We start from the raw sequence: 18,984 nt of genomic DNA on the forward strand, positions 1-18,984 counted from the left end.
TGTGTGTGTGTGTGTGTGTGTAATAGGCCCAAGCACACAAGAAAGATATACTAGGACACTGGGTGTCTTCCTCTATTCCCCATATTACTTTGAGACAAGTGTTTCAAGGAACTGAAGCCCAACCATTGCACTATACTAGCTGGCGAGTGAGCACTTGGAATTCATCTGTTTCTGTTTGCAATGCTGGGGTTACAGGTAGGCGCAGCCTTACCTGACTTTTCTGTGGGTCTTGGAGGTTTCAATTCAGGTCTTTGTCCTTGCTGAGCAAGCATTCTTACCTCAGTGGAGCTCCACCCCAAGTCCCTTATGATTATTTTCAAAAGGTGTAGAAAACTATGTGTTCAAGTTTACAGAAGTGTCACTTTACATATTTCACTTTTCTTTTGTGGTTCCTATTTCTAAGAAGATAATAAAGAAAAATAATAGACACAGAAGAACTGATCCTCCTAATATTTTCAAGGGAGCAGATGACAGCCATTGATAAGTGTGCTAAAAAGGTGTTAGGCTCAACTGTTCATTAGGATGAACACAGTAAGGAAACAGACACCAACACAGCTACTGGCTAAGAGTCAGGTATCCCAGAGGTACTTGTGTCTAATGTTATCAAGTTTCTAAAAAATCATGGCTGCTTTAGTTTATCTATTAACAACTAGTTACAAAGACTGGCTTTGCACTGATTCCTCTGGAGGGAGGCAAGTCCCCTGTTGGGGACTTTACATAGGACCACATATTCTATGCACTTGCCCTCCTAGAAGGGAAAGTACAATTAACCTATTTCATTCCAGAATTTTGCCAAAGAATGTCCATCCCAGTGGTGTTATCAAAGTTCTCATGCTCTACTGTGTCTCTCTGGCTTCTCTGTAGTCTACCCAGTTTGCACATGGATTGTCTGTAATACTAGGTGAGATATTCATGACACATAATTACCTTTTTTCTCATTAATTAATGTATTTATTCACTTTATACCTTGATCATTGTGCTCCCTAAAGCACATTCTCGTCCACTGAGGACAGATAGGCAGCCCTGCTAACAGAAAATCAAAACACAGGCAACAGAATCCACATCAGAGACAACCCCGTTCTAATTGCTTGGGGTTCCTCATGAAGAACAAGCTGTATATGTGTAAGAGACCAGGTCCAGTCCACACTTGCTCTTTGGTTGGTGCTTCAGTCTCTGTGAGCACCCATGGACTTACGTTAGTTGATTCTGTTGGTCTTCTTCTGGAGCTCTTGTCCCCTCCTGGTCCTTCTATCCTTCCCCCAGCTCTTCCAAAAGACTCCCTGAGCTCTGCCTAATGTTTTTTTTTTTCATTTATTTTTATAGTTTATTACATTTAAAAGATGTTTTTATTTATTACACTTTATTCACTTTGTATCCCACCTGTAGCTCCCTCCCTCCTCCCCTCCCAACCCCTCCCTTTCTCCTCCTCTCCACACATGCCCCTCTCCAAGTCCACTGATAGGGGAGGGCTTCTTTTCCTTCCTTCTGATCCTAGTCTATTAGGTCTCATCAGAAGTGGCTGCATTGACTTCCTCTGTGGCCTGGTAAGGCTACTCACCCCCCCCCCCACCACACACACACACACACACACACTCAAGTGGAGATGATCAAAGATCAGGCCAATCAATTCATGTCAGAGACAGTCCCTGTTCCTATTACTATGGAACCCACTTGGAAACTGAGATGTCTTGAGCTATATCTGTGCAGAAATTCTAGGTTATCTCCATGCATAGTCCTTGGTTGGAGTATCAGTCTCAGAAAAGACCCATGTGCTCAGATTTTTTGGTTCTATTGCTTTCCTTGTGGAACTCCTGTCCTCTCCAGATCTTACTATTTCCCACTTCCCCATAAGATTCCCTGCATTCTGCCCAAAGGTTGGCCATAAGTCTTGGCATTTGCTTTCACAGTCTGCAGGGCAGAGCCTTTCAGAGGCCCTCTGTGGCAGGCTCCTAACTTGTTCCCTGTTTTCTCCTTCTTCCGATGTACATCCTCTTTGCCTTTCTGGATGGGGATTGAGCATTTTAGCAAGAGTCCTCCCTCTTGATTAGTTTCTTTAGGTGTACAGATTTTAGTTGGTTTATCCTATATTATATGTCTATATGAGTGAATATATACTGTCTGTGTCTTTCTGTTTCTGTGATAGCTCACTCAGGATGATCTTTTCCAGTTCCCACCATTTACCTGCAAATTTCATGATTTCCTTGATTTTTATTGCTGAGTAGTATATTCCATTGTGTAGATGCCCCACAATTTCTGTATCCATTCCTCAGTTGAGGGACATCTGGGTTGTTTCCAGCTTCTGGCTATTACAAATAAAGCTGCTACACTGTCCTCAGAAAAAAAACAACTACCTACAGATTGGGAAAGGATCTTCACCAACCCTATATCTGACAGAGGGCCAATATCCAGTATATATATAAAGAACTAAAGAAGTTAAACAACAACAAATCAAGTAATCCAATTAAAATATGGGGAACAGAGCTAAACAGAGAATTCTCAATAGAGGAATATAGAATGGCAGAGAAACAAAGAAATGCTCAACGTCATTAGTCATCAGGGAAATGCAAATCAAAATGACCCTGGGATTTCACCTTACACCCATCAGAAAGACTAAGATCAAAAACTCAAGTGACAACACATGCTGGATAGGTTGTGAAGAAAGGGGAACCCTCCTCCACTGCTAGTGGAAATGTAAACTTGTACAACCACTTTGGAAATCAATCTGGTACTTTCTCAGACAACTAGGAATAGTGCTTCCTCAAGATCCAGCTATATCACTTCTAGGCATATATCCAAAAGAGGCTCAGTTACACAATAAGGACATTTTTTTTCACTTTTTAAAATTTTATTTATATTTTTATAAATTGCAGTTTATTCACATTGTATTCCTACTCTAGCCCCCTCCCTCATTCCCTTCTAATCCCAACTTCCCTCCCTCATCTCTTCCCATGTCCCTCCCCATGTCCATTCATAGGGGAGGTCTTCCTCCCCTTCTCTCTGACCCTAGCCTATCAAGTCTTAGCAGGACTGGATGCATTGTTTTCCTCTGTGGCCTGGTAAGGCTGCTCCTCCTTTAGGGGGAGGTGATCAAAGATCCAGCCACTGAGTTTATGTCAGAGACAGTTCCTGTTCGAATTACTAGGGAACCCACCTGGAGACTGAGCTGCCATGAGCTACATCTGTGCAGGGGTTCTAGGTTATCTCCATGCATGGTCCTTAGGGTATCAGTCTCAGAAAAGACCCCTCTGCCCAGAATTTTTTGCCTAATGTTTGGCGTCCAGTCTCAGCATCTGTTTCAATCTGCTGCTGGGTGGAGCTTCTCAGAGGACATTTATGTTAGGTTCTGGTGGTGGTATGTCTTTTGCTGGGTCTGGGTTACCTCACTCAGGATGATCTTTTCTAGTTCCATTCATCTGTCTGCAAATTTTATGATTTCCTTGTTTTTAGTAGCTGAGCAGTATTCCATTGTGTAAATGTACTTTTTTTTTTTTTTTTTTTTATCCATTCTTCAATTGAGGGACTTCTGGGTTGTTTCCAGTTTCTGGCTATTATGAGTAAAGCTGCTATGAACATAATTGAGCAAGTGTCCTTGTTGTATGGTGGAGCATCTTTTGGGAATATGCCCAGGAGTGGTATAGCTGAATCTTGTGGTATAACTAGTCCCAATTTTCTGAGAAAGCACCAGATTGATTTCCAAAGTGGTTACACAAGTTTTCACTCCCACCAGAAATAGAGTGAGCGTTTGTAATGATGAACATACAGAAAGAAAAACTTAAGTTACACTTCACTCTTCCTGTATAAAACAGTGATCATTTTTAGTTTTCATGTAGTGTCTGAGTGTGAGGGCAGTGTGGGTTCATGGCTGTGTGTGTGGGTAGCACTCGCTTCTAAAACACATTTGGAGACTAGATGTTTGCTTCAGGCCCTCCTCTACAGCCCTTCATCTTAGACTTGAGAGACTATCTCTCACTAACCCTGGACCTAAGCTGGATAACCACTGATTTCTCAGCTCTTCTTTTATCTACCGTGCAGCACTAGAGTTCAGGTGGGATACTTCACCTAGCTTTTCCTTGAGTGCTGAGGATCTGAAATTAGGTCCTCCAGCTTATACAGCAGGCACTTCCTCACTGAGACACCTCTACAGCTCCACTAGTAGTCATTCTTGAGGGTGATGGAACTCATCAGATTTCACTTTTTTTTTTCAGTTAATGTTTTGTAAAAGTAACTTTTATTTGCCTAATTACTTGTCGCTGTTCAATTCTTTAATTCTTATTGCTTTAGTCTGCTAACCTAGGCCTAATCCTGGAAACTTCTAGCTTCCATACAATCTAATCGAGGCCTAGAATGTTTTCAGCCCCTGAGAATTATTGCTGAATAAGCGTACCCTTTATTGTTCTTTCTGAACTCTGGCTGCCTGGTTCAACTTAGCTGTTCTGGCTCAAACTCTGCTCCAAGCTGGCTGATTGAATCCGGCTTCTCTTGGATCCTCAATGAATTGCTCTGGTTACCCTCAAACTAACTCTGGCAATCTGTTCTAATCTTTTGGCTCCTTCAAATTCTCTGGCTAGTTCTACCTTCACATGTGTGTTGTTTGTTCTCTCTTCAACTTGTCTCTGTAAAATTTCAGTGAAAGGACCTCTGAATTCTATGAAATAAACTGCTATGAACTCAACCACCAGGCCTGGACCTAAGCTTTCCTGTACCTGGAACTTGCTCTGTACTAGGCTGGCCTTGAACTCAAGCATATGCTTGTCTTTATCTCCTGAGATTAAAGGCATGTCTACATTCCGATCAGAGTAGTCATGTTGCTGGATTAAAATTACTCTACAATGTTTCATTGTCCATCCTGCTGAATTTGAGGGCAAAGCACTTTCTTTTTCATGCTTGCAGTGATACAAGTCTGAAAAATACATTGAGATAAGATAACCCCTTCACTGCAGAATGGGTCTCACAAACAGCTGCTTTTCCTAAATGCCCAGCACATTCCTTGTCCTCTGCTGGGGTTACAGAGTAGCTGTAGTAGTGGAGAAGCATCTGGAAGCACCAGGACTTGAATCTTTCAATGTCATGTGATACAAGAAGAGCAATCATGGGGTTCAGGTTTTTTCTGCTCAAGAGAAAGTGGAGAGATGATCTGTTTAGAAAGATTTGGAAAATTTAAAAACGTACTAATTGTCTAAAATTCAGTAAAATATTTTTATTAATTAAAAATTTGTTGTGGAAGAAGGGCCTATGTCCAGAATATAAACTGAACAAATAAATTAATTAATTTAATGAGAAATTATTGTGTATAAGTCTCAGTATCTGCTTTGATACCCTGCAGGGTAGAGCCTTTCAGAGGACCTCTGTGGTAGGCTCCTGTCCTGTTCCCTGTTTTCGTGCTCTTCTGATGTCCTTCCAGTTTGCCTTTCTGAATGCGGATGGAGCATCTTAGCCAGAGTCCTCCTTCTTGATTAGCTTCCTTAGGTGTACAGATTTTAATATGTTTATTCTATATTATATGTCTAATATCCACTTATGAGTGAGTATATACCCTATGTGTCTTTCTGCTTCTAGGATACCTCACTCAGGATGATCTTTTCCAGTTCCCACCATTTGCCTGCAAATTTCATGATTTCCTTGTTTTTTATTGCTGAGTAATATTTTATTGTGTAGATGTCCCACAATTTCTGTACCCAATCCTCAACTGAGGCATATCTGGGTTGTTTCCAGCTTCTGGCTCTTACAAATAAAGCTACAAACATTGTTGAGCAAATGTCCTTTTTGTATACTTGAGCATCTTTTGAATATATGCCTAGGAGAGGTATAGCTGGATCTTGAGGTAGCACTATTCCTAATTGTCTGAGAAAGTTCCAGATTGATTTCCAAAGTGGTTGTACAAGTTTGCATTCCCACCAGCAGTGGAGGAGGGTTCCTCTTTCTCCACATCCTCTCCAGCATGTGTTGTCACTTGAGTTTTTTATCTTAGCCATTCTGATGGGTGTAAGGTGAAATCTTAATGTCATTTTAATTTGCATTTCCCTGATGACTAAGGATGCTGAGCATTTCTTTAAGTGTTTCTCTGCCATTCAATATTCCTCTGTTGAGAATTCTCTGTTTACCTATGTACCCCATAATTTAATTGGATTTCTTGATTTATTGTTATTTAATTTCTTGAGTTCTTTATATATTCTGGATGTTAGATATAGGGTAGTGCAGGGAATCTTATGAAAGAGGTGGGAAAAAGTAAAACATGGAGAGGACAGGAGCTCCACAAGGAGAGCAACAGAACCAAAAAAATCTGGGCACAGGGGTCTTTTCTGAGACTGATACTCCAACCAAAGACCATTCATGGAGATACCTAGAACCCCTGCACATATAGCCTATGGCATTTCATTGTCCAGTGGGTTCCATGGCAATGGGAACAGGGACTGTCTCGAACATGAACTGATTGGCTTGCTCTTTGATCTCCTCCCTTTGAGTGAGGAGAAGCTTTACCAGGCCACAGAGAAAGACAATGCAGCCACTCCTGATGAGATCTCATAGAATAGGATCAGAAAGAAGGAGAGGAAGACTTACCCTATCAGTGGACTGGGGAGGGGAGGCAGAGGGAAGGAGCTACAGGAGGAATACAAAGTGAATAAGCTGTAATTAATAAAAATAAAAATTAAAAAAAGAAAGTATTGTGGATGATTAGTTATTTGTGCTGATATTTTGAAATCATAATTAAAACTTTCTAACTTCCTCTATTTGTTAAAATGATGCACTATAACAAGAAACAAATGGGAGAGTATTAAATGGCAGACACACACTTTTCTCTATGTATATTACCTTTGGAATATATACATATTTATAATTTAATCGGTCCATAACACTCTCTCAACTATATCATGCTTGTCACATGCTTCTCCAGTACGATGATATGAAGCAATGAGCCAAGAAAATGAGAATACCCATGACCCCTATATGCATGAAGGTTTTCACCCAGTAATGCCACAGGTAGCATACAAAATATGAATAATCTGTGAAATAGTAGAGAATGATGAGTAGGAAGAAAGTTAACAGAGAAGGGAAAATGGAAGTCCCAGGGGGGTAATAAGTTTCTCATTGTGATGTAGCCTTGATGGTCTGAAACTCACTATGTAGACCAGGTTGACCTTGAATAGCCTCCAACAGGCAGATATCTGTCTCTTCATTCTTAATGATAGGACTGAACTCATGGGCTATCATGCCTGGCACTTATAACCTTTCATGTAAAAATAATCTGGGCTTCATGCATGCATGTGTGTGTATGTGTGATACATCTCTCAAAGTAAAATATAAATATTATATTAAATATTTATACAAGGTGTCTATGAATTATAATTTTTGAGTATGGATTTTCTGTCATTCCTATGAAAGAAACAGCAAAGACAGGTAATATATAATATGTAGCATTTACTTAGTATATTAATTTCTTTAATTTACTTTATTATATATTTGAAAGATGTATTTACATATTTTATATTTCAATTTCCCAGCATCAAAATCCCTTCTTATATCTCCTGTTAATAAAAAATTCTAGTTTGAGTTATTTTTACCCTACCATGGAGCAAAAAGGCTCAATGCCAAAGTTGACTATTGTTGGTGAAAAAGAAATTATCTTCTAAAGGCTTTCAAGTCAGCTTAATTGATGGTCTATTTTTTCTTTTTTTTTAAAGTAATAATAAAGTATAATACATAAGATAAAACAAACAAAAAACCCTTCTTAGAATATGATGTTAAAATTTTTACAATGTTTTAATCCTTTACAAATATGTAAAAATCCCTAAGTATCTTTCTACTTAAAGTATTCATGAGACAATGACTTTCTCAAATGCATAAAATATTTCCATTTAATCCTGTCCATCAATTTCTCAATTCCTTCAGGAAAGTAATTTTTAATTATTTTATTTTTGAGAGATAATAAGAGCCAGAGGATAAGAAAAGTGTTTTGTTTAATAATTTCCTTCTAATATACTTAATAATTATTCAAACAATTTTTTAGAAAAATCAGTAAACTTAATACAAAATAATTTTCTTTCATGAGACTTCAACAAATAATCTAGTACTTGAATAAAAGTGAGGCATTTCATATATTTTTTATATTTGTTCTCTGGAGGTGTCAAGATATTTTAGAAATTATTGTCCAACTATGGTAGAAACAATCTTAATAAATTTAGTAAATTCAAACTGTAAACATACCTTTGTAATTTAATCTTTATTTCACAACCTCATGGGTTTTCTCAGAAGACACATTTTGGTATTTTTTGTATAAATTTATTCTTTTCCTGAGTATGAGTTTTATTTCTCATGTCTGACAGAGAATATAAATACTGATTAAGATACTTATTGGTATCAGGAAAATGCAAATCAAAACGACCCTGAGATTTCACCTTACACCCATCAGAATGGCCAAGATGAAAAACTCAAGTGACAACACATACTGGATAGGTTGTGGAGAAAGGGGAACCCTCCTCCACTGCTGGTGGGAGTGTAAACTTGTACAACCACTCTGGAAAGCAATCTGGCGCTTTTCTCAGACAACTAGGAATAGCGCTTCCTCAAGATCTAACTATACCACTCCTAGGCATATATCCAAAAGAGTCTCAAGTACACAATAAGGACATCTGCTCAACCATGTTTGTAGCAACTTTATTTCTAATTGCCAGAAGCTGGAAACAGCCCAGATGCCCCTCAACTGAAGAATGGATGGAGAAATTGTAGGACATCTACACAATGGAATATTACTCAGCAATGAAAAATAAAGAAATCATGAAATTTGCATGTAAATGGTGGGACTTGGAAAGGATCATCCTGAGTGAGCTGTTCCAGAAGCAGAAAGACACACATGGTATATACTCACTCATATAGACAGGTAATATAGGATAAACATAGTAAAATCTGTACATCTAAAGAAACTAATCAAGAGAGAGGACCCTGACTAAAATCCTCAATCCCCATCCCGAAAGGCAAAGAGGAAGGACATCAGAAGAAGAAGGAAACAGGAAACAAGCTAGAAACCTGCCACGGAGGGCCTCTGAAAGGCTCTGCCCTGTAGACTATCAAAGCAGATGCTGAAACTTATGGCCAACTGTTGGGCAGAGTGCATAGAATCTTATATAAGATTATATAAGAAGTGGGAAATAGTAAGATATGGAGAGGACAGGAACTCCACAAGGAGAGCAACAGAACCAGAAAATTTGGACACAGGTGTCTTCCCAGAGACTCATACTCCTACCAAGTACCATGAATGGAGATAACCTAGAACCCCTTTTTATTACTTCTTATACCTGCTTGTGAGTTCTCCCCTGGACAGTTTATTAAGGCATCACTGCTCATGAATAATAAAACAGCACTCCATCAAGCAGCTGAAGATTCTGCTTTTAATATTAGTCAAATTCTTCTTCTTCTTCTTCTTCTTCTTCTTCTTCTTCTTCTTCTTCTTCTTCTTCTTCTTCTTCTTCTTCTTCTTCTTTGACACAGAGTTTCTCTGTGTAGCCTTGTCTGCCCTAGACTTGACTTGTAAACCAGCTGGCCTCAAGCTACAGAGATATGCCTGTCTATGCCTCCCTGGGTGTTGGTATAACAGGTGTGAGCCACCATGCCTGGCTTTAATCAAATTCTCACTTGGTTATTGCAAAACAAATATTCAATGTATTTCAGAATCTACTGCTTGCTTTCATTACTTAATAACAGCATTTTTTGTAGTTCACATTCAACACTAGATCATGGATTCATGTATAAGTGGTTCAAGGTAGTCACTTAGGTTTTAATCGTCAGATCACAGCTTCTCAATTAAATGTCTGTCATGGTCTTTACAGGATACACTGAATTAGTGTAAGATACTGCTATGTGGGATAATCATAAACATTTTACGTATATACATAAGTTGGAAATAATCAAGAACTATTCATCTGAATAAAAAAATGTATGACTCACTTGATTATTAGAGTTAAGGTGATTAATTTGGATGAGGAAAGTAATGGTATCTGGTATCTTTATATGCTTTCTTGATCTTTATAATGGAATGTTCTATATGAATCTAGGTTTCCAATAAGTGAAATTTTAATGTACCTCATAACACTAATCGTATCTAAACTTTTCAGAGACTATACATCTAAAATATTAACAGCGAAGTGATGTCTCTTTGTGCCTGCTGCCAAGCTGACAGCAACCTAAGCTCAATCTTAGAAAAGGGAGACTTGACTCTTGCAAGTTTTCCTCTGATGTCCCCAAGAGAACCACAATATTTGCACCCACACACACAAATGAAAATGATTTAAAATGCAATAATGGGTAAAACATAATATTAATAATGGACTTGGACATAAATATAAAATAGCATGAGTTAGTATAGAAAATGTTTCATATATGAACTTTTCTGTATGGTTAATGTTTTTCTCTGTGAATGTTCTCATCTCAGGTGTCTGTGATTTTTCAAGCAAATATAGAGAATGAGTCCATAATGGCACTGACAATTCTCAAAGATGCTTCAAAAAGAAAAACAGCATTTAAACGTAAGATGAAGTATCAACATTAAACCCCATATTGAGCAGGAAGCACAATGAGGGTTAAGGTCAGATTTCCTGTGGTTGGAGACAGCAGGGTTCAGGAGGTAGATGGTCCAAGGTCAGCCAGAGAACAATTAAATAAATGCTTAGAGACAGGTTTAGAGGCATCTTGAATTTTAACTGTCCAACCCTTGCCCTGCACTCTGACTACCTGGCAGGAATTGAACCATTCTGTAATTAAAACACAGAGAACTCAATGGAAAAATAAAAACTCAGAAAAAAAGGTAAGCACATTGTGCCCTGCACCTGCAAGATCACTGGAGTGGAAGCTAGAAGCCACGCTCCTAGTTGGAGACAGCTGCCAGCTCATACAGCTTTACGAAAGCCTATGCAGGCCTACAGGTAACAGAGCAGGGAGGGGCCTTAGAGTAGGAAGGCGTAAAAGATACGAACGCTGCACACAAAAGCTGAGTTTCTACATGAATATTTACAGCACTTATAAATAAATCTATCAAAAATGTATACATAATTACTCATGTTGTTCACTTATTTAGTATATTTTGATATACTAAGTTCTATTTATATTTCAAATACATTTGTGTCCTGAGGAAAGAAAAAAATGGAATACATCAATGAAGAAGTGCAACAAAAATTAGTGGCTTTAGAGAATTTTTTTTCCATTTTTATTTTTTATTTTAGTGAAAATAGATTTTATTTTCATATAATATATCCTGATTATTATCTTCTTTTTACTCTTTCCAGTTCCTTTCCAACTAACCTCCTCTCAGGATCTACTGCTTTTCTGACTCTTATTAGAAAAGACCATCATTTTAAGAGACAATAGGAAAACATAACAACATAAAATATAATAAGATAAAACAAAAACCATCACAGCAAAATTGAGCAAACAAACAAACAAACAACAAAAAAAAAAAAACAGAAAAGAAAGTGCCCCAAATGAAGGCATAGAGTCAGAGATCCACTTGTTCAAGTATTTAGGAGTACCATAGAGGTACTAGGAATGAAGCATTCAGTTGAGTTGCTATTTAAGGAGGTCCCATGGAAATCACCAAACAACCCAGGCTATAGCCAAAACAATAGGTTGCTCTCTACAAACTGACAGCCTGGTCCCATTGTTGAGGATAATACTCACACAACTCATTGACCATGAAGAAATCAAGCTGTTGCCTACATGGAACCTTTTGCCCTTATGTTATAGTGTCTTTGTTATGGGAAGGTACTCTGCAGGCTACCAAAAGAGAAATGTAAGCAACAAACCAGCCTCAAAACTTTTGACATACAATCTGTCCTGCCTGCAAGATAGAGGTGGGCCAACTGTGGCACAGAACTTGTAAAAGCAGTCCAATCAAGGACTATTCATGGAGATAACCTAGAATCTCTGCACAGATGTAGCCCATGGCAGTTCAGTGTCTAAGTGGGTTACATAGTAATGGGAAAAGGGACTGCCTCTGACATAATCTGATTGGCCTGCTCTTTGATCACCTCCCCCTGAGGGGGGAGCAGCCTTACCAGGCCACAGAAGATGACAATGCATTCACTCCTGATGTGATCTGATGGACTAAGATCAGAAGGAAGGAGTGGAGGACCTCCCTTATCAGTGGACTTGGGGAGGGGCATGCATGAAAAAGGGAGAGGGAGGGTGGGACTGGGAGAGGAGGAAGGAGGGGCTTATGGGGGATACAAAGTGAATAAAGTGTAAATAATAATAATAATAATAAAAAGAACAGTGAAAAAAAAGAGTTAGAGGGGATTGAGGACACTAGGAGAACAGGCCCCCTGAATCAAGTGAGCAAGTGTCATTTGAACTCACAGAGACTGAAGCAGCAAATGCACAGCCAACCTCTGTGTATGTATTTTTCAGTTTAGTATTTTTATGAGAAAATTATTAAAAGATATTTAATTTATTTCAAAATAATCATATTTGAGAAGGGATAGCTAAAACTAAGGCCATTTGAGGAGTCATTTAGAAGCCTACTACAGCAGAAGATTTATAAAATACATGAATATATGAATAAAATATAAATAAAATTTCTGAATAACAGGAAAGACAAAAAGGCTAACTGGTCTTCTCTCATTTTCAAATGAAGCTATCTGTACATGGAATGGCCAGAGGGACCCATTGAAAACACCTAAACAACACAGACCATTTCCAAGATTAATGTCTGCTCTCCTCAAAATGATGGTAAGTCTCTATTGCTGAGAAAAACAAACAAACAAACAAAACTATACAACTCATTGAAAAGGGAAAAGTAGATCTAGTGTCTACCTATAGAGCCTTTACCTATGCAAACTAGTGTTCATGGTGCTGGGACAAATACAGAGATCCACAGCCAGAAATTGTGCATACAGTGAGAGACCTTGGAATAATAACTCTTAAACAGCGTGTCTCCATTAAATCTCTCTCCTCAGAGTCAGGGAACCATTCAGAAAAGGTCAGAGAGATCTTAAGAGTCAGAGGGGATGGAGGACAGCAAGGAAGCAAAGCCATCTAAACACAGCAGGGCTAACTCAAGTATGACCTCACAGAGACTCAGACAGGACCTTCATGGGGCAGAGTCAGAGAACCTGCACTGAGAAAAGTGAAGACAGGTCTCCATCCCTAACCCAGAAGCCATTTCCAATCAATAATCACTCACACTTAAAAAATCTATTTCTCTTCAATTGAATTTCACTTGGGATACAAACCATTCTTGACGGCAGGCCCTATGATCACCAGTAGACAGGCAACACAAAACAAACTCAGCAGCATCTTTGGTGGTTCTTTTCTTTGTAATATTTTGCCAGGGCATCTTTTCCCTCTTCTTTTTTAACCTTATAGGTCATACATATATGCACACACATATGTATGTATATGTACACATATATATGTAATATGTATAATTTCCAGCTTTGTGCTTTTTATGGGATTTCTGTGGGTACTAGAATATGTTTTTTCTGTGCCAATATGTGTTTCTCGTACTTTTCTTTAGCTCTTTTTTTTACTGCCTGTTTTTTGTCCTATTTGGGCCAGTTTATCTTTATATATTTTATTTTATTATTATTCTTTAGCTATGTGTTTTCTAAGTAGAGCCAAAAAGGTGTGGACTTAGATGGGAGGTGACTTGAGGAGGCTCTCAGAGGAGTTGGGAAGAGAAATTTATTGTATGAATTTATTATATGAAAAAATCTATTAAAAGAAAAATTAAAAATTGGAAAAATTGTTCACTCTGTAACAAAATGTATATAGTTCTCCGACCTCAGATAAGACAATGGAAAGCTGTTTATTTGTTTTTTGAGACAAGGCCTCAATAATCTTTGGGTGGTCTCAAACTTGTCATGTAGCTTTGAAGTCCTGAAATTCCATTTCCCAAATGCTGGGATTATGCATGTATACATACCTGTCACATTACTCCCATTTAAAAGCTGTACTTTAGATAAACAAAAGAAATTTTCACAAAAATTATCTCTCTCTCTTAAGCTAATATATTTATTAGAGATTTATGGCATATATAAGCGTTACAAAAATTAAAAAGTGGGCGGAGCCAAGATGGCAACTAGCACACACAGTTTCTGAGCTGTGGAATTGCTAACCATCTGAGTTGGTGCGTGGAAGGACCTCTAACCCAGGAAAACAACGGTGAGGCTTCCTAAACAACAGGGAACATCACAGGAGGCGAAAACTTTGGTCTTCGGTCAACTGGAGACTTGTTTGGGGAAGACATAACTGCCTGGGGTCTGCAGCAGCTGAGGCGGAACTCCAAGCCCTTTAGCGGCAGGTGCCAGCAGTACCCGGCTCGGAGTCCCAGATCCCTGCGGCAGCTGCACCATTCTCCCAGGGCCCAAGTCTGCTAGACGCCATACTAGCTCCACAGGATCGCGATCACTGACAGTACGGCCCGCCCAATCCCACAGTGAAAGAAAATATGCTATATACTCACCAAAACCAGACAGAAACGCCACACTAGCTAGGCACACCAGGCGCTGGGAGAGCAAAGTGAAGAGACCCCAGGACTTCCCAGAAAACATCTGGACCAGCAACCCAGTCTCCAGTTACAACGGGACTTTCTAACCTGGCGGCAGAGCAGCACTGAGCTGGCGGGGCACATCAGCCCTCCAGTTTAAGACTAACCAGGGCCAAACCAGAAAACAGAAAGTCTGTTTACCCCGATCCCTACTGACATGACCACCTTGAAATCTCCAGCTGTAGCAAGACCTCATAACCTGGCAGTGACAGCAGCACGGAGCTGGCGGAGCACATCAAAGAAGCAGGGCCAAACCAGAGAGCAGAGAGCCCAGATACCCTGATCTCTGCCAAGTGACCTGCCTGTAAGTGAGTGCACCCTTGAGAATCTGCAGCTCCCCAGATCCTGGGTCCTTCTAAAACAGAAGCCAGGCATTGAACCCCCTCCTACCCATATACCCACTTTGGGAAACAGAGGGGCACTTGGGACATTGAAGTTCCTGCTCTGTGGGTCTAATTGAGGAGTTAAGGCAGTTAATGCCAGAAATTGCGCTGCGATCATCACTAGCGCCTGCGACATATACAGTGCAGAGCCTCTTCCACACACTCAAGGGTTCAACATTAGCCATCACTCTGTCCCTTGAGATACACGTCCACGCACACCTACACACACACACACACACACACACACACACACACACACTTCCATTTGCCCCATCTGCGCCTGCGTACTTTTCTCCCACTGGTACAGCTAGTCCTCAGCACACACTAAGGACACAGGACCTCTCTCAGCTTGCTGAAGAACTCCCCAGACGCCAGAGAGAGACAGTTCCAGTCTGATCTGCAGAACCAAAAACAAACAGGGAAGGTTTCAGATAAGCCAATGGCCAGGGGTAGGCAAAAGAACACTTCCAACATAAATCAGGACATCATGACTTCACCAGGAAACCCCAAAATTGATGGATACTCCAATTCATCAGAAGCACAGGAAAATGACCTTAAAGCCATGCTTACCCAATTATTTGAGGCTCATAAGGAGGAAATGAACAAATCTTTCAAAGAGTTGGCCAGTCAATTGGAGGTAAAGAAAGAAGAAATAGACAAAAGCCTTAAAGAAACACAGGCAAACATAGCCAAACAAAGAGGCACAAGTAGAGATAAAATTAGTGGCATATAAAAAGGAAATGAACAAGGAAATAGAGACCATAGTAGAGAGACAGGAATTCAAATTCAAACAGATGAAAGAAATGGTGCAAGGCATGAAAACAGAATTAGAATCAATAAAGAAAACACAAAATGAGAAAACCCTTGAGCTGGAGAACTTGGAGAAAAGAGCAGGAACCGTAAAAGTAAGCATCACCAACAGAATACAAGAGATGGAAGAGAGAGTCTCTGGAGCTGAAGACACACTTGCAGAAATTGATACTTCTCTCAAAGAAAAAGTAAAATCAGAAAAGTTCCAATCACAAAATATTCAAGAAATCAAGGACGCTATGAAAAGGCAAAATCTAATAATAATTGGAATTGATGAAAAAGAAGACTCCAGGCTCCAAGGTCCAGAAAATATTTTCAAGAAAATCATAGAAAAATTTTCCCAACTTAAAGAAAGAGATGTTTATAAATATACAAGAAGCCTACAGAACTCCAAATAGACTAGACCAGAAAAGAAACACATCACGTCACATCATAGTCAAAACACTAAATCTACAGAACAAAGAAAAGATATTAAAAGCAGCAAGGGAAAAAGGCCAAGTAACATATGAAGGTAGACCCATCAGAATCATATCGGACTTCTCATCAGAAACTATGAAAGCCAGAAGGGCCTGGGCAAGTATCATGGAGACTCTAAGAGATCACAAATGTCAACCCAGATTACTATACCCTGCAAAGCTTTCAATCAACATAGATGGAGAAAACAAAATATTCCATGACAAAACTAAATTTACGCAATATCTATACAGCAAACCAACCCTACAGAAGATACTAGAAGGAAAACTCCAATCCAACGAAAGCAACTTCACCCAAGAAAACAGGGCATACAGATAATATCCCAACAAAAACAAAAGGAAAACAAGCAATGAAACAGGGTAAGATCATCGATTCCACTACAAAAGGAACTAACATGCATTGGTCACTACTATCTATCAATATCAATGGACTCAACTCCCCAATAAAAAGACACAGGCTAACAGAATGGTTGCAAAAGCAGGATCCAACATTCTGTTACATCCAAGAAACACACCTATGCAACAAAGATAAACACCACCTCAGAGTAAAGGGCTGGAAAAATGTTTTTCAAGCAAATGGTTCCAGAAAACAAGCTGGAGTAGCCATCCTAATATCTAATTAAAGAGACTTCCATCCAAAGTTAATCAAAAAAGATAAGGAGGGCCACTGTATTCTCATCAAAGGAAAAATCCACCAAGAGGACATCACAATCTTGAATATCTATGCCCCAAATACAAGAGCACCTACATTCATAAATTAAACATTATTAAAGCTTAAATCATACATTGATCCTAATACCTTAATAGTGGGAGACTTCAACACCCCACTCTCATCAAGGGACAGATCAACCAGACAGACACCAAATAGGGAAATAAAAGCACTCACAGAATCCCTAAATCAAATGGACCTAATAGACGTCTACAGATCTTTTCACCCAAACTCAAAAGAGTATACCTTCTTTTCAGCACCACATGGAGCCTTCTCCAAAATAGACCATATAGTGGGTCACAAAGCAAACCTCAACAGATACAAAAGAAATGAAATAATCCCTTGTATACTATCCGACCACCATGGACTAAAGCTGGACATCAACAACAACAGAAACAACAAAAAGCCGACATGCACATGGAAACTGAACAACTTACTAGTCAATGACAGCTGGGTCAAGGAAGAAATAAAAGAAATTAAAGACTTCCTAGAATTCAATGAAAATGAAGGCACAGCATACCCAAATTTATGGGACACATTGAAAGCAGTGCTCAGAGGAAAATTTATAGCACTAAGTGCCTGCAAGAAGAAATTCATAACATCACATACAAACAACTTAATGGCCCAACTGAAAACCCTAGAAAAAAAAAAGAAGCAGATACACCCAAGAGGAGCAGACGGCTGGAAATAATCAAACTCAGGGCTGAAATCAATCAATTAGAAACAAATAAAACTATCCAAAGAATCAATGAAACAAAAAGCTGGTTCTTTGAGAAAATCAACAAGATAGACAAACCCTTAGCCAAACTAACTAAAAAGCAGAGAGAAACTATCCAAATCAGCAAAATCAGAAATGAAAATGGGGACATAACTACAGATACTGTGGAAATCCAAACAATTCTTAGGTCATAGTACAAAAACCTATATGGCACAAAATTTGAAAATCTAAATGAAATGGATAATTTTCTTGACAGATTCCATCTACCAAAATTAAGCCAAGATCAGGTAGAAAGACTGAATAGCCCTATATCACCCAAGGAAATTGAAGCAGTCATTAACAGTCTTCCCTCAAAAAAAAGCCCTGGACCAGATGGCTTCAGCGCAGAATTCTACAAGACCTTCAAAGAAGTGCTAACACCAATTCTCCTCAAACTATTCCATAAAATAGAAACAGAAGGAACACTGCCAAACTCATTTTATGAAGCCACAGTCACCTTGATACCTAAACCACACAAAGATCCAACAAAAAAAGAGAACTTCAGACCTATCTCTCTTATGAACATTGATGCAAAAATACTCAATAAAATACTTGCAAACCGAATTCAAGAACACATCAAAGATATCATCCACCATGACCAAGTAGGCTTCATCCCAGGCATGCAAGGGTGGTTCAATATACGGAAATCCATCAATGTAATCCACCACATAAACAAAATGAAGGAGAAAAACCACATGATCATCTCCTTAGATGCTGAAAAAGCATTTGACAAAGTCCAACACCCATTCATGTTTAAAGTCTTGGAGAGATCAGGGATGCAAGGCACATACTTAAAGATAGTAAAGGCAATATACAGCAAGCCTATAGCCAACATCAAACTCAATGGAGAGAAACTTAAATCAATCCCACTGAAATCAGGGACAAGACAAGGCTGCCCACTCTCTCCCTACCTCTTCAACATAGTACTTGAAGTCCTAGCCAGAGCAATAAGACAACTAAAGGAGATCAAGGGGATACAAATCAGAAAGGAGGAGGTCAAAGTGTCACTATTTGCAGATGATATGATAGTATACATGAGAGACCCTAAAAATTCAACCATAGAACTCTTTCAACTGATAAACACCTTAGCAAAGTGGCTGGATACAAAATCAACTCAAAAAAATCAGAAGCCCTCCTGTACACCAAAGACAAAAAGGCTGAGAAAGAAATTAGGGAAACAACACCCTTCACAATAGCCACGAATAACATAAAGTACCTTGGTGTGACTAACCAAGCAAGTGAAAGACCTGTTTGAGAACAACTTCAAATCTCTGAAGAAAGAAATTGAAGAAGATCTCAGAAGATGGAAAGATCTCCCG

This window comes from Psammomys obesus, unplaced genomic scaffold, assembly GCF_907164565.1.
Source record: "Psammomys obesus unplaced genomic scaffold, mPsaObe1.curated_primary_1811, whole genome shotgun sequence".
In the NCBI taxonomy this organism is placed as follows: Eukaryota; Metazoa; Chordata; class Mammalia; order Rodentia; family Muridae; genus Psammomys; species Psammomys obesus.